We start from the raw sequence: 17087 nt of genomic DNA, 5'->3' as shown, positions 1-17087 counted from the left end.
ATCAGAAGAATGTCCACAAGCTGATCACTTACCCCACAACCCCCCTCCCTCACCCTGTCTTTACAAACCTTTCCCTGAAAGCCTTCAGGGAGTTTGGCATTCTAAGCACTAGCTACCTGGACTCCTTGCTTGTCACCCTGCAGTAAACCACAACCTGGCGTCAGTAGATTGCCTTTATTGCATGTGGACAAGCAGACCCACATTTGGTTCAGTAACACTGACTCTTCCCTTTCTGGCTAAGGTCCTTTGAGGCTCTGGGTAGACTTTGCCACAAATTTACAATGAATAATCACCAATAGACATATTCATTCACATACAGAGGAAAATATATCCAACTCTAAGTAGCAGAATGTGGATGCTTCTTATCATAGACTTTATTCTTTAAAAGGAACAGGTCTACTGCTTTTATAGAAATAATAAGTGGTTATTATTTTTAAAAGATGAAACCAAAAAATAAAAACCCAATACAATCTAGAAATAATCGTTCTTGACAGTTGACATACAAAGAGATGGAAGGATGAGTAGTTCAGATCATATTCAGTGAAATAATGTCATACAAATGGGATCATATTGTATGTGTTTTTAAAATTAAAATGCTTACATTTTTTCCCTGCGAGTTAAGTAAAGAAAAAGAAACAGGGGTGAAACAAAAGGAATTGTTGAACCTGAAATAATATGTTTTTAGCACAAGAGAGTCATTTTTAAAAGATTCTTCTAATGTTAAAAGGATAAAATAATGAAGCTTTCACTGAACACTTGGGACATATTTTAGGAAAGGAGTTGTCCTCTGCTGGGTGTCCACACATGGTGGCCCCCACAGGTGACGTGATTGTGCACAAAGGTGGTGGTGGGGTGGCCAGACTCCTGTCTACCTTTGTCCTTTGTCCCCTATCTGAGGCTTATCTACCATCACCCACCCCCGGCAGGGCTCAGGGAGGAATTCAAAGTGTACCTTTGCCTCTATTTTTAAGTAGTTTAGGATATCTGTGGTGTTCCTGGATCCATCTCTGTACCTCCCATTGCTATATAATATCTGGATGCCCAGATATCCCCTGGAGGGCATGAGTACTGGGTTCAAACAAATTAAATCAGATATTTGCTAATGCCCGCCATGAAAAGCCCTGTGCTAGGTGAAGCCCTTGCCCTTCCCACCATCCTAATCTTATAGGATTTATGTTAACTCAGAATAAATTGAAGGAAAAGAGAAGGAAAAGTAATCAAACTGTAAAAGGGGGGAACAAATAAGTTTCAAGGTCATCTTCTCTTCAGGTATCAAAACACCCAGCAAAGGATCCCTACATCACTCCATCTTCTCTTCCCATCCCTGTCCCTGTCTTTCTGTCTCTATGTCCCTCACTTTCTCACACGAGCAAAAAATTTATATGTCAAATATTGAAACCATACATATTAGAAGGAAACAAACTATTTTTAATCCTCTTATGCTGGTGAAGGTCTTTCTAAGTGTGACATGTTTAAAGAACCCCTTTGGCTTCTACCTGCCCATCGTTGTATGGGGTTGTGACAGATACCCCACGTGCTCGCTAGCCACAAAACTGCGCAAATGACCAATCATGGCACATCCCTCATCTTTATGGAATGGTTCAAGGCAGGGAAAAGGGGGAGGAGGACATATAACCCAAGCAGAGTCATTCTGAGTCCTTCCATGGGATATGATATACAGACTTCGAGAGTCTTTTATTTGGGGATTCTAAATCATTAGAATGTAAGCTCAGAACTGCCAGCAGTTCTTTTTATCATTACACAGATTATCTGCTTTAGAGAAAATGATATCTCATATAGATATAGACAAAGCTGAACAGTGAGAAGAGAGACAGAGCCCTGATGATATATTGTGGAGATCCTAATCCAGCCATGCAGAAAGAGCTACCTCTGTAGCATCCAGTTACATGAGCCAACATTCTTCACTTCCTTCCTTCCTTCTTTCTTTTCCTTTTTTTTGCTTAAACTAGTTTGCTTTGGGTTCTATCTCTTGAAATTTATTGAGTACTGACAGATGCAGCATGAAACCCCACATGCCTTAAAGGAAAATATTGATTGATTTAATTACATGAAAATTAAAAGCATGTATGTGGAGCAAAAAAAAAAACTGTAAAAAAGATAAAGAGAAAAGTGAAAACTTGGAAGATTATGTATAATATATATGACAGGAAGAGGGTTAGTATTCATAATCTATAAAGAACACTTACAAATCAATATGAAAAAGGTAAACAGGGAAGGAGGAAAAGAGCAAAGGATACACACGAACAGAAACAGAAAGATGCTCCACCTAATTAATATCAAAAATATGAAAACTCAACCCACGAGACTCATTTTTCATCGTTCAGATTGGCAAATATCCAGAGTTGGCAAAGGTTAGGGAAAATGAAGCCTGTAGTTATCAAAATGATAATAAGGAAATGCCACAAATTACACACATACATTTGACAAATTACATGAAATGGACCAGTTCCTTGAAAAACACAAACTACCATAAATTTCCCAATATGAAATAAATCATTTGAATAGCCCTATGGCTATTAAGGAAATTGAATTCATAATTAAAAAACTCCCCCAAAAGAAATACCCAGGCCCAGAAGGTTTCAATAGAGAATTCTACCAAATGTATAAAGAATTTACACCAATTCTTTACAATCTCTTCCAGAAAACAGAGAAAGAAGGAGCACTTCCAAACTCACTTTATGAGGTATTACCCCGATACCAAAACCAAAGACAGTACGAAGAAAGAAGACTAAAGACCAATATCCCACAGAATATAAACACAAAATGCCTTAACAAAATATTAGCAAAGAGAATTCAGCAATACACAAAAATAATTATACACCATAACCAAGTGGGGTCTAATTCAAAGGATGCAAGGCTGGTTCAATATTTGAAAATCCATCAATGTAATTCACTATATTGACAGGCCAAAAGTAGAAAAATCACATGACCGTATCAATTGATGCAGAAAAAGCACTTGACAAAATTCAACACTCATCCCTGATTTAAACAAAAAACTTTCACAGACTCACAGACTTAGAGGGTGGGCTTGTGGTTGCCAAGGGGGAAAGGTGAGGGGGAGGGATGAATTGGGAGGTTGGGATTGGCATATACACACTATTATATGTAAAATAGGTCATTAACAAGGACCTACTGTATAGCACAGGGAACTGTACTCAACACTCTGTAATAACCTATATGGGAAAAGAATCTGAAAAAGAATAAATATATGAATATGTATAAATAAATCCCTTTCTGTACACCTGAAACTAACACAACATTGTGAATCAACCATACTCCAATATAAAGTAAAAAATAAAAATAAAACTTTCATAAAACTAAGAATAGAAGGAAACTTCCTGACTTGATAAAGAGCATCTACAAAAATCCTATAGCTAACCTCACACTTAATGGCGCAAGACTGAATGCTTTTCTCCTAAGACTGAGAACAAGGCAAGGATCTAACAATCCAATTGAAAAATCGGCAAAAGACATGAAAAGACGTTTCACTAAGGGGATATGTGGATGGCAAATAAGCACAAGAAAAATGTTCAACATCCTTAGCCATTAGGGCAAGGGAAATTAAGACCATTATGAGATATTACTACACACCATTAGAACAGATAAAAATAAAAATAGTGACAACACCAAAGACTGAAAACGATGCAGAGCAACTGGATCTTTCATGCGTTGCTGGTAGAATGTAAAATGGTACAGACATTCTGGAAAATGGACAATTTCTTTTTAAAAAATACTACACATACACTAGTCATACAACTCAGCAATCATACTCCTGGGCATTTGTCCCAGAGAAATGAAAACTGGTGTCCACACAAAAATCTGCACATGATTGTTCAGAGCAGCTTTGCTTGTTTGTTTGTTTGTGGAATAGCCCCAAATTGAAAACAACAAAGATGTCCTAAAATAGGTGAACAATTAAACCAACTGCAGCACATCCATGTCATGGAATACTACTCACTAATAAAAACGAATGGACTATTGATACATGTAACAACTGGGATGGATCTCTAGGTTATTATGCTTAGTGAAAAAAAAAAGCTTATCTCAAAAGATAACGTAGCAGATGATTCCATTTATATAACATTCTGGAAATGACAATATTAAAGAGATGGAAAACAGATGAGCAGTTGCCAGGGGTTAGGTCTGGTGAGAGGAAGGGGAGTGGGGTGATGATAAAGGAGTAGCACAAGGGAGAACTTTGTGGTGATGGAACAATTCCGCATCTTGATTGCACTGGTGGTGACATGAATCCACACATGATAAAATGACATAGACGTACGCACACACATTGCACCAACGTCTATTTCCTGGTTTTGATGTTGTACTGTACTTACATTAGATGTACCCATTGGGGGAATCTGGGAGAAGGGTACATGGAACGTCTCTGTACGATCTTTACAACTTCCTGTGGATCTATAATTATTTCAAAATTAAAAGTTTTGAGAAATCGTATATGTGGCTCACATTATATTTTTATTGGACAGCACCTCGGTCCTCCATTAAATCTGACATAAACTCAGTCTACCTAGATTGAGCCTTGAGCTGCTACTTGGTTCTTAGTGGGTCCCTCCATTCAGCTGCCTCCTGTTCATTTCAACCCCAACAATGTCCCCACCCACCACCAAACACACACACGTGAATCCTTGGCTGGGTCCTTGCTGGAAATGGCTGACCACCAGAACCACAACCCTGGCCCCCAGCCCACCACTCTCTTGTTCACTGGTTTCCCACCAACTTGCCCATGCACCAGACATCCTTCTCCACCCCCAGATAGTCAGGTATGATGATGCCAGACTGTGGATCCCAGTGGACCCTGATATCAGAATACCAAATTATCCCCAAAGGGCTCAGACCTCTATCTGGATCTGAACTTCAGGCCCCATCCCCTTTTTGTCTCTACCCCCACGCGGGCCCAGTTCACAGCAGCTGCAACTTGCCTCTCACCCATGTGCACCAGCATTATGCCTTGGTGCCCTTCCCAGACACTCAACAACATACAGCTTCATGCAGAAATCTCACACCCCACCAAGGCATGACCACTTCTCCCCTGAAGTCGCCTCTGGAAATGACATTCTTCCCAACGAGTAAAATTTGTTGATTTTATTCCCCTAGCTAGTTCCACGATATTTTTGAGCTGCCATTAAAGCTTCCTAGACCCTAGTTTCTTGGTACTATATTGACACAAGCTGCAAAGAGCTAATGTACACTGTCAAGAAACAATTACAGTTTTATCACTTGCAATATATGGAATTGCAGCTTACTAGGCATTTTCTCTAATCAGATCTTTACCACTGCTCTGCTCTTTCCCAGGCTTGGGAGATAAATTCTAACATGGAGGGTTCCTCAAAGGTGCTAAAGCTGGTGGGGGTGGGCAAGCTTGAGTCTCCCCATCTGGATACTTGAGTCATTCCTCTGCCCTGCGGCCCGCCCTTCCCTCACCCACTCCTTATTGTTGAACTGATTTCAGACGAGTTGATGACCCCGCAAGCCAGGAGGAGATATCACGTTGCATGTCGGAATAAGCGAATAAAACTTTCAGATTTTCACGTCTTTTATCTGACAAGTCTAAATACTATATTGAAAGGAGTGAGGTATTGTTCAATAGTGCAATCCAGGCTTATTAGAGAAATGGGGTAAAATGATGGCAGGAAAGGCAAGAGGCTCCTATTGCTGTTGGTTATCTTCTTGTTGACTCTAAAATGTGCGGAGAACAGCTTCTGCAAACAGATGGCATGGCCATAGATGTAAGCTAATACTCTTCTGTCGCTTTATCAAGGCTTCTTGGATTTTCCACTTCCTCAAGAGCCTTTTTTTGGCTTGTCTCCCTGCCCAGAGGAGCCCAGAGTCTTGGAAACTGGTGATGCTCATGACCCCAAATTTCTCACTGTCCCAGTTCAGAATCCATCAATGGCTTCCGACCGTCCTTACGATTAAAACCAAAATCCCTAAGGAGGCCCACAAAGCCTGCCTGGCTCCAGCCCCCCCAGTCTTCTTTGGTCAAGGGTGGGGGCAGCAGTCAGCCCAGAGTGCAGGCAATAAGGGGTGTATTTCCTGTGGAGAACTTGAAAACTATAATAAAGCAGACTTGAAAAGTCTACTTATTATCACCATGAGTCTGCACCCCAAACAGTGTCAGCGATAAAATCCTCTTCCCCGCCTCTCTCCCACCCTCCTCCTTGAAACACTGCTGGTTTCAGTTCCTTCAATTGGCCAGGCCCCCATCCTCAGGGCCTTTGCACATGCTGTTTCCTCTTCAGAACATTTTCTCACATCCCCTCCACCTCTTTGATTAACCCCTTCTCATCATTCAAGTCTCCTCACAAATGTCAACATTATTTTCAGAAAGGTACATTCCTGACCTCCCAGACTAGTCTGTCTATTTTGCATTCTCGAAGGTCCCCGTGGAGGTCACTGCTACTCTTCACGTATCTCCAGCTTTCCTTCCAGACACTGGTGGAACGGTCCCTCCCCGCCTTTGCTGAGCTCATGCCTGGCCATGGCACTGGCTTTGCCAAGGACGAATGGGTAGCAGCGAAGTGTGCAGTTTCAAGGAGGGAGCCTCGAGGAGCTTGGGTTCCTTTCGCCAAATTCCCCTCTTCCCTTTTCCCTGCTGCAGTGACCCTGGGTCTCTGTCAGCCGGGGTGTCAGAGTGATTCCACTAAGCAGACAACCCCTGCACACCACCTTTGAACATGTAGCATGGCAAGAAAGAAACTTTTAGTGAGTTAAGCCTTGGAGATTTGAGGGTTGTTTGTTACCACAATGTTTCAAAGTGTAGATTTTTATTACTATTCAGGTATGGTGAGGGCAACAGATGAGGAGGCAATTGCCATTGAAAAGATAGTTTGTTACAGTTCCCAAAGGTGGGGGAGGGAGCGTACCATGCCACACAGGGCCACACGGGGAAGCACCAGGGTTGGTCAGGATGTAGAAGGGATAGGAGGAAAATGTGAGCAAGAACCTTAATTGGGGTTGCAGTAGGGGAAGGAATGGGTGAGGCAGGGTAAGCAGGCGACTGCCCTTAGTTGTCTGACATCTGACCCTGGGGTGTTTAGGGCAGGGGGACGGTGGCTTAACAGGTAAGAACTCTGTAAAGGAGGTAGGTGGGCTCTGAAATGGTTGGTTTGCATATAAAAGGCTCACTCCCAGAAGAGTAGTTTGCTGTGTCTTAGAATTGCTAACCCTGAGAGGGGCTGCCTCTCCTGGGTCAGCAAAGTCCCAAGATGTCAAAGCATCAGAAAACATTTGTATTATTTGTGTGATTAATACACACAGCCATACATGGCCCATCCTGACAATTACCCTTTTTTTTTTCATTGCTAGCATTTATCACATTTCCTAATAAGATGTATTTTGGGGTAAATATTTTTATTATTTTTGTGATTATTTTGTTCAGGTCTCCATGAAAGCAGTGGATATGTTTGCTTTCCCCATCCTTGTCCAATTCATTGCATACAGTAAGTTCCCTACATATGAACAAGTTCCGTTCGGGGAGCGCTTTCGTAAGTCCAGTTTGTACATAAGTCCAACAAAGTTAGCCTAGGTACCCAACTAACACAATCGGCTATATAGTATTGTACTGTAATACGTTTATAATACTTTTCACACAAATAATACATAAAAAACAAACAAACACAAAAAATAAAGCAAACATTTTTAATCTTACAGTACAGTACCTTGAAAAGTACAGTAGTACAGTATAACAGCCGGCATACAGGGGCTGGCATCAAGTGAACAGGCAAGAAGAGTTACCGACTGGAGGAGGGAGAGGAGGTGGGAGATGGTAGAGCTGAAGGATCGTCAGCAATAGGAGACGGGGGGCAAGCTGCAATCTCACTCATGCCTGACATTGAAGGCACAGGTTCTGGATTCAATTCTATCTACCCTCTTGAAAAAACGATCCAGTGATGTCTGGGTAGTAGCTCTTTTTTTCTCGTCATAGATGACACGGTAGCACTGGATTGCATTCTGAACAGCTGCTGCAACCTTCGTGTACTGTTCTACATTCAGGTGCTGTGCTCAAAAACTAACAGTGCCTCCTCAAATAAAGAAAATCTCCTTGCCATTTCCTGCATCATGAATCCCTTCGGTTCTTCAGTTAGTTCCTCCTCTTGTCTGTCTTCGTCCTTTCTCTGGGCCTCCAATTCCTGGCGCTTCTTAGCAGTACCAGCTACATCACCACTACTTTTATGCTTGCTTCCAGACATCCTGGGCTTGAAATAAAGACACTGTACTACTGTACTCTATACAGTACTGTACAGTAAAGTACACAAAAGCGCAACCACTTGTAGAGGATGCATGCACGTGACAACATACACCAGACACATGAACTAACTTACGTTACTGGACATGCGAATGCACATTCGCATCTTTGAAAGTTCACAACTTGAATGTTCGTATGTAGGGGACTTGTATTTATTTTTGAATGAATGAATGGAGGGTTATCTGTCATTTCCAGGGGCAGCCACACAGTGTCACAGTTCATCGTGATGCTGCCAGGACAGACAACAGGAGGGGGAGACAGCTGGACGTGGTATAAGTAACACTTACTGACTCTGGCCATCTCCCTACACCCACGAAACGGTGTGAGATACAAGGAAAAAGCAGCCTGTTCTGAACATCTCCAGGAAGAAGAGGGGCTTATAATGCAGCTATCAGGAAGAAGGGACAGAGGGAAGTGGAGGGAGGGTAGAGAGGAAGCAGTGAGCCCAGGTGGGAAGGTGAGACTGCCCCAGGCTCAGAACTGCACCCTCCCTGCTTTGTGGAGACTGAGGAAGGGAGAGACCCTTAGAGGGGAATTGCTCCATGGGGCACCAGGCAAGGCTGGACTGTCCACAAAAGGGCTGGTACGTCCGCACCCAAGTTTGGCCCAGATGCAGCTGAGTTGGTGCTGCCCACCTGCAAGAAGCACTGAGGCCTTGAGCATATCAGCAGTGGCCAGTGTGGCCCGAAGACCGGGGGGACTCTCCTGAAATGTTGAAGTCTGTGAAAGACTTGCTTGGGGGAACCACAACAACGGCTGAAATGAGATTTCTCACCTTCATGAGTGGGGGCTCTAGGTCAAAATTTTTCTTAAATGCAATGATATGATACTTTTTCCACCCAAGAGAAGCACTTGCATATTCCTACCTGTAAAAATAAAAGGTAGTCTTCTGACTCCAGGAGATAGTACCCATGTCTGAGAATTCCAAGGCTCTCAGCTGACTGACTACCAACTTCCCAAGCTGGGGCCTCTGGGCTCTGAGGCACAAGGGTTGGGGTGAGACCTTGAAGGAACCCTGTCAGGTGAGGAATAGTTGAAGGAAGTGGGCATGGAAAGTGAAAGAGAATTGGTCAGGAGAGAACAGTCTTCAATTCCCTGAAAGTCCATGCCTGACACACCAACGTCCTCATGAAATGATGAGCGAGAACCAGGACCGCAAGGACGGAGGTTCCGGGGAAGCTACTTGGGTCCATCCACATACAGAAGAACATGGGCGATCACATCTGCTTGGGGAGGGAATAGGCTGCCTCTCAAGGTCAATCCAATTTTAATTCTTCAGTTACTTACTGAGTGCCAATGGGTGTCAGATGCTGAACCTCAGAGACGGGTCACAGCTGTGGGCCGAGCTCACTGGGACATGGCTTTGTTTCCACTAGTCAGAGGACCCATGGGAAAGACCAGAATGAAACTCTTACCTCCACGAACTCTGATCTGGAGCCTTGGAGTCCATTAGTACAGTGAAGTGACTCCATTACTGCAGTGTGTGTAAATCCTGATTCCTGATGTCTAGAGAAACAGGAGGATAGGACAGACGGAAGAGTAAGGCTTTATTTGAGCGTCTTCCAGGCACATGGCGGCCTTCTGAGATAGGGACAGAACAATGAGTCATCCCCGCGTGAGTACTGCTGTGGCTGGTGCTCTAGGCCTCAAGTGAAACCAGAGATCTGGTCAGCTCTAAGGGCGTGATGACTGGGAACGACAGAGACAGACCACCCCTTGGGTGATGTGGCTCAAGGCTTTGTCTTTGCAGTACTTGGCCTGCCTTTCTGCCTCCGCTCACATCTCTCTCCCCTTTGCTCTCTCCCCTGCACCCACATGGGCCTTTACACTTCCCTTGAATGTGCCGTGTTTCTTCCCACCCCAGGGCCCTTGCATATGCTGCCTCTAGGGCTGTGTGCACTGCTCTCTCCCTTAGGCACCCAGGCTGCCACCACCTCACCTATCCATCTCCCACTAGCTTCTGGGGTCTCAGTTTGAATGCTACTTCCTCTGGGAAAGAGTTTGGAAATCCCTGATAAACATCCTCCAATAACAGAGTATTTCTCCTTTATAATATGCATTCCAATCATAATGAATTGATTTTCTTATTGAATTACTTGTGATGTATCTGTCTTTCCTTCTTGATGGTAAGTCCCTCAAAGGTAAGGACGTTTAACTTCTTCTCTGCATCACTAGCACATATAAGATGGAATACTATTGAACATATGGACTGCATATGTCGCCCCAAAATTCATATGTTGAAACCCAACTCTCCCCAGAGTTAATGGTACTAGGAAGTGGGGCCTTTGGGAGGTAATTAGGAATCAAAGAGGTCAGAAGGGTGGACCCCTGTTGAATGGGATTAGTGCCCTTACGAGAGTCATGAGAAAGCTTGCTTCCTCTCTCTGCTCTCCATCCACCATATGAGGATACAGTGAGAAGGTGGCAGTCTGTGTGCGACCCGGAAGACAGCTCTCACCAGATCCTCACCGTGCTGGCACCCTGATCTTAGACTTTCAGCACCCAAACATGGGAAATAAATCTCTGTTGTTTATAAGCCACCCAGTCTATGGAATTTTTGTTATAGCAGCCCAAGCTGATTAAGACAAATATGTAGAGAATGAATGAGTGAATATTCAACCATTAGAGAATCGACAGAAAACTTGTGCATGGGATGAAGTCCAGGGGGAGAAAGCAGTCACAAGCTTCCAAAAGACAGAAAAAGCCTTGACTGTTGTCCTTTGCAAGGCCTATTTACCAGGTTGGCCCTTGGCTGGAATCTGGGATCATGGATTTCAGGAGGGTCCCCACCATTCCCGGAACTGATAAGAGTGTCCTAAAATATTTGTACAAACACTATGGTTTATACTGAACACCTGCTTTCCCTCTGAATCTGGAACTTTAGTACATGCCAGGCAGAGGGTGCCCATGAAATCTGCCACCAAGAAAAACTCTGGGCACTGAGTCTCCAATGAGCTTCCTTGGGTGGTAACATTTCACTTGTCACAGTTCATTGCTGGGGGGAGTAAGCACATTCTGTGTGACTCTACTGGGAGAGGACTCTTGGAAGCTTGTGACTGGTTTCTCCCCCCGGACTTCATCCCATACGCAATTTTCCTTTGTTGTTTTGCTCTGTATCCTTTCATTTTAATAAATCATAGCCAGGAGTGCAACTATATGCTGAATCCTGTGAGTCTTCCAGTCAATCATTGAACCTAAGCTAAGAGGGATCTTGGGGACATCCAACACAGAGGGTGACAAATAAATACAACCAGATTCTTCTGCAAAGTACAAATACTAGAATATTCTCCGAAGGATATTCTAGGTGTTCAGTGGTTAAACAGAAATGGGAAATGCTGGGTTAAACAAAGTGAAGCAAGGATTTTTCGAAAATAAACAAAAAACAAGGTGCTTATGGGAGCTTTTAATAAGCTAACAGCAAACTTCCAAGGCAGGAATAGATTATATAACAGTTCCCCAACACATCTGATCATAAACCCTTTTATTCTTAAAGCAGCATATGGGCCGGGGTTGTGTGGAACCCTCTCTAGGAAATAATATGCCCAGAGAAGGCAGGTCACAGCTTGGGCTATTGCTACGTTGGCCAGGAGGCTGCTGATGATCTGGGTGTCAGAAGCCCTGAAACCCATAGTGACACCAAAAGGCTGAAGAGTACCCCAAGATCTAGAGATCCTTGTAAGAAATCCCCATTTCTGAGGGTGATGCATGCATGTCTCTTCCTTGCCATCTTAAAAAGCCCAACGAGTATAGAATTATCCAGGAATAAACAGTAATATAGCAAATTGGGCCTTTATTGAGTGGCTCTCATTTAAGGCTCTTAGCACTTCAAACAGTGATATTTAAAAAAGACATGTCAATTGACCTTGGGAATAAAAGAGTACAGGTAAGCAACATTTGTCACACTGACAGGCTTGGCAAATAGTGTTTTGATTTGCCAGCAGCCCTACTCCAGACAGCAGCCACTAGTTAGATATATAAACCATTAAGCTAAAAACAGAACTATCATTACAGGCATCATCTAGTAATTTTCAGGTAATTGATGGACATTAGTCATAATCACACACAATACACAGACACACACAGACACCCCTACAGACACATGTTCTCTCTGGTAATTCCCATTTGCATTTAATCAAGAGCTTCTAAAACTGGGAAACTTGGAAAAATCGGGCCTTCTGTGCTTTTAAGTATATATATATCATAAACCCTTTTTTTCTCAGAGCATCCTGTGGGCTGGGATTCCATGAAACACTCTGGGAAATGAAATGCCCAAAGCAGGCAGCTCATGGAGATCATGCTGCTGCTACACTGGATATAAGAGCACTGACAGGGACTTCCCTGGTGGCGCAGTGGTTAAGAATCCGCCTGCCAGTGCAGGGGACACAGGTTCGAGCCTTGGTCTGGGAAGATCCCACATGCCACGGAGCAACTAAGCCCGTGTGCCACAGCTACTGAGCCTGCGCTCTAGAGCCCACAAGCCACAACTCCTGAGCCCGCGAGCCACAACCTCTGAAGCCCGTGCGCCTAGAGGCCGTGCTCTGCAGCAAGAGAAGCCACCGCAATGAGAAGCCCGCGCACCGCAACTAGAGAAAGCCCGTGCGCAGCAACAAAAACCCAACCTAACCAAAAATAAATTAATTAATTAATTAAAAAAAAAAAAGAGCACTGACACTCCTGGTCTCAGAAGCCCTGAAACCCACAATAACCAAAAATCTGTAGAGATGGTTCTTGTGCTGCCCCAAGATCTGGGGATCTTTGTAATAAACCCCCATTTCTGAGAGTGACCTGGCATTAGCCAGATATCTGCTGGAAAACCCCAGCTTAAGTCCAAAGGATCTTCTCTCAAATGTTCCAGTCTATCCAGAGAACATTCACTGGCTGTACAAACCTCTGCTTTCAGCTGCCCATGTCCATTTATTTTTCGGAGGCCAGGATATCTGTCCTAAGTATCTGGTTGGATGGGAGCAATGCTAGGCCGCCAAATCACCATATATACTTTCTAGAATGCATGCAGGCTTTAGAAGCAAGGGCTGGTGTCATGGCAGGCCCACCTGCTGAGGTCTAAAAATAGGGGAGCAGCACTGTATGTTCGAAATGCAAATCCTCTCAACACACTCTGTCAACACCCAGGAGCATTTCCCATAGGACTGTAGCTTCTGGCTCTGCAGCAGGGAGTTCTGGGTATTCCCTCGTTTTGCTCTCTGCCAACAGTTCCCAAAACACAATCCATGGAATACTATCCAGTGTTATGTTAATAGGTTTGCCTAAGAACATGTGTAAATCATTTTGGAAAATGCTACACTCAAAGTAGCACCATAGTTCCCAAACTGTGTGCTGAGATACCCTGGGGTGCTGCAGGGAATTTACAAGAGCACTGAGGGATATTTTAAATTTTCAAGGGAAACTGTGATATTCAATATCTCCCGGACACACAAAGTATTCGCTAGAAGTAGTTCCAGTTTCAACTTGAAGCTACATTCCTTTAAATGACATCATTTCTGTTCAGACCTGGGTGTTCGGTGGTTGGTGTGAAATAAAGTAGGTGCTGTGTGACAATCGGTACAGAACAGGATGTGAGGGTAGTAGTGTCCAATCGGATTCCAAGGTTTGAGAAGCTGTGCAGAGCCCCACAAGTACACATATTCCATTAGTAAGTATTTGTGATTAGTTAAGGATGAAATAAAAATATGATTTTTTTCTTTCAATTTATATTGATTATTTTTTCAAAGAGCTACAAAGTTGTTAGGATATAAGTACTTATTCAGCTAGTCAGCCCTTACTACTTAATAAATGGAGCTGATAGGTATTTCTTTTACCCATGGAGCACGGTGGAAATACTACTGAAGCACTTAATGGTACCTCAAACTAAGAAATGTTGGGATCCTGAGTATTACTGTATTAAAGGCTCTGAGAAGTCTTTCAGCAAGAAAGATAGACAGAGTTTGAGCCTTACACTTCTCGGTTCAGCACACCCATGAACAGCCTTCTTTACAATATCACCTCAGAAAATCTAGGTGGATGTTACCCAGGATTTGCTCTATGATCTGACAGTTTCAAAAAAGAGACCAGAGTCTTACTTATTCCCACAATTAACATTTAAAAATTATTTCTCCTCAATCATCCATTTAACAAATATTAATTGTGTGCCCTATTATACATCATGTACTATGCTTGGCTCTAAGGATAAAAATTTATAAGACATGGACCTGGCCTTCAAGGAGTTCACCCTCAAAAGGAGGCATTCACATTAATTTATCTGAAACTTCAGCCACTTCTCATCACCTTCATTACTGCCATCCATCCTTGATTAGGGCACATCCATCTCTTGCCCTAGTTATTGCAATAACCTTCCAACTGGTCTCCCCATTTCCCCCTTGTCCTCCTACAGATCATTCTCAACAAGGCAGCGGCATGATGATTTTAAGTCCCATCGTGTCACTTCTCTGCTTAGAACTCTTCTAAAAGTGCCCTAGTTGATTTCACAACAAGTTAAAGGCCTTGGGCAATCCTCTGACACCACTACCCACTCCCACTCCATTGCCTCTTTCTGTATTACCAACTTGTCTCCCCCTGCTCACTCGCTCCAGCCATCATGGCCTCTTGCTGTTCCTTGAACACATCTGGCAAGTTTCTGCCTCAGGGCCTTTGCACTTGCTGCTCCCTCAGCTTTCCCCAACTATCCCATCTCTTCCCTGACACGTCCATGGCTGGTTCCCTCATCTTCTTCAGGTTTTTGCGCTCTTCTACACCGAGGCTTTCCCTGAACGCTCCATCTAAAATTGCAACCCTCCCCACCACCACTTCATGGCTTTTGATCTTTGTCCAGCATTTTCTCCATAACACAAATCACCATCTGACGTATTATATATTTAATGAAGCCTTATTTATTAAGTCCACCTTTCCCCACCAGCATGTGAATTCCATGACAGCAGGGAATTTTATTCATTTGATTCCCTGGGACTATGCTCGCATTAGAGAACAGTGCCAGCTACACAACAGGAGTTAATAACTAATTTTATTATCACTGAAGACACAATGATAATGCAACACAGTAAGTGCAGTGATAGAGATGTGCCCGGGGATTTCAACATCACCAGACTGAGCTGACGGAAAATATAAATTATTAGCCAATCATCCAAAGGACATGGAGGGTAGTGGGAGGACAGGGAGGTCATTTGAAGCAAAGGGGATGGCAGAGTGGAGGAAAGACAACACCCAACTTTACGTGTAATTTATGAAATTGTTCTCCAACCAGTGCCAGGAGAACAAATGGAGACCACCAGCTGTTCCTCCTTCAGGAGGAACCATGACTGCTTAATTACCAGTCTCCCTGAGAGGGGATTTTTCTGGAGGCTGCTCAGGTACAGACTTTATTTGCTCCTACAGGATCCTGGAAAACCCTAACCCAGCTTGGTCTTCCGTGACAGAGGCTGAAGCGTCCCGCACCATGGGTCAGGAGGGTGTGGTGGGATGGCAATGGGGAAGGGGGCCTTTGAGGAAGAGGGGCCACCATGTTCCAGAAGACTGCTGCTTCTGTAGCTACCCCCCCACCAAATCGGGCCAGTGACATCCCCCATTTGGGAAGGGAGGCTGTTCTCTCTCCATCCAGGCTGCCCTTAAAGTCTGAACCACCTCAAGGGGCTCCATGGATCAGCTGGGACCTACCTAGGCCCTTAGATGGTGCCATCCTAGGATTGGCATTACCTGGAAGAGCTTAGCATTTCCTGTTCCTCACATACCAGGGAGATACAAACAATGGTTGTCCAAATATAAGTGAGCGGCCAGCAGTGTCTCTCCCTGGAGATTCTCCATCCTAAGGACTTGTGCCCACCTAGCCTCTAGCAGCTGCTGAGGCCACTCTGGGAAGACAGCAGGTGGGGTCTCGGTGAGCTCTGGGTGGCTCAAGATGCTGAAAATATCTGCAAGAGGGCAGGGAGGCTGTACTGAGAGAACGGGGTGGCCCACCTGACCTGGCCCTGCACCACCGTGCCCTTCCTCTCGGCCACCAGAGCCTGTTCTGAGCACGGCACCTGGTATGAAGAGTCGGGGTCTCCATATTAGAGACCGAACTTCCAGTGTGCAGCATCTGTGCCCAGGAACGACAACTATCATCGTCACCACCTGCCGCAAACCCTCCTCCAGCAGCTGCTGGATAGGAAGCCAAGAGCTCAGGCACCATTCCTGTGACCTGGGCAGTAATGCCCCTTGGACATGGTTGAGGGCAGGGCCAGGCCCAGGCCCAGGCCCAGGCCACACAGAGTACCAAGTTCACTGTTTTCCCATGCTCCGGGGAACCAGGATGCACAGAAGCTTCCAGAACCATGGCCTTCAGGAGGCACTGTGCAGATTCCCTTCCAAGCAAGGGGACTGACTGGGGCTCTGCTCAGTCTGGGTTCCCAGGCCAGGCTAGAATGTGGAAACTGGTCCCACAGCTGTGCAGCATGAGGCACAGCGCCGAAGGCCAGGTCATAGGTGATGGGTGATGGTGGTGGTGAACAGTGAGGGGTCAACCTGACTTATCATATCCGAACAAGAGAGGTGTGTAGCTGATAGTAAAGAGCCCTTCCCTGTGCCCTTACCCGGAGACCTGAGAGGAAGAAGCCACAGGGGCAGTGAGACAGCTTGGTTACCTGGGATTTTTTTGCGGGGGGTTCGGGGAATCTCTCAGGCTCTATCTGCCAGTGTCTGTATGGTTCTCTAACTCCATGTGGCTTCCAGGGCCACCACGGAGCACAACTCCACGGGGTGCCATTCATATCACAGTCTATGGCCCTGGATTTGGGCCTGCTGCCTTATCCCTGAA

At 44.6% G+C, this 17087-nt stretch overlaps 1 protein-coding gene across 2 annotated transcripts in view; it reads right to left on the bottom strand.

Moving 5' to 3' along the window:
- CSMD2 (CUB and Sushi multiple domains 2) overlaps nucleotides 1-17087 on the bottom strand; it is a 658464-nt gene that overhangs the window by 549200 nt on the left and 92177 nt on the right. The gene's annotated exons all lie outside the window — the stretch shown is intronic.

This window comes from Balaenoptera borealis, assembly GCF_965194805.1.
Source record: "Balaenoptera borealis genome assembly, chromosome: 1".
NCBI classification, from domain to species: domain Eukaryota; kingdom Metazoa; phylum Chordata; class Mammalia; order Artiodactyla; family Balaenopteridae; genus Balaenoptera; species Balaenoptera borealis.
This window is presented reverse-complemented; position numbering and strand designations above follow the sequence as displayed.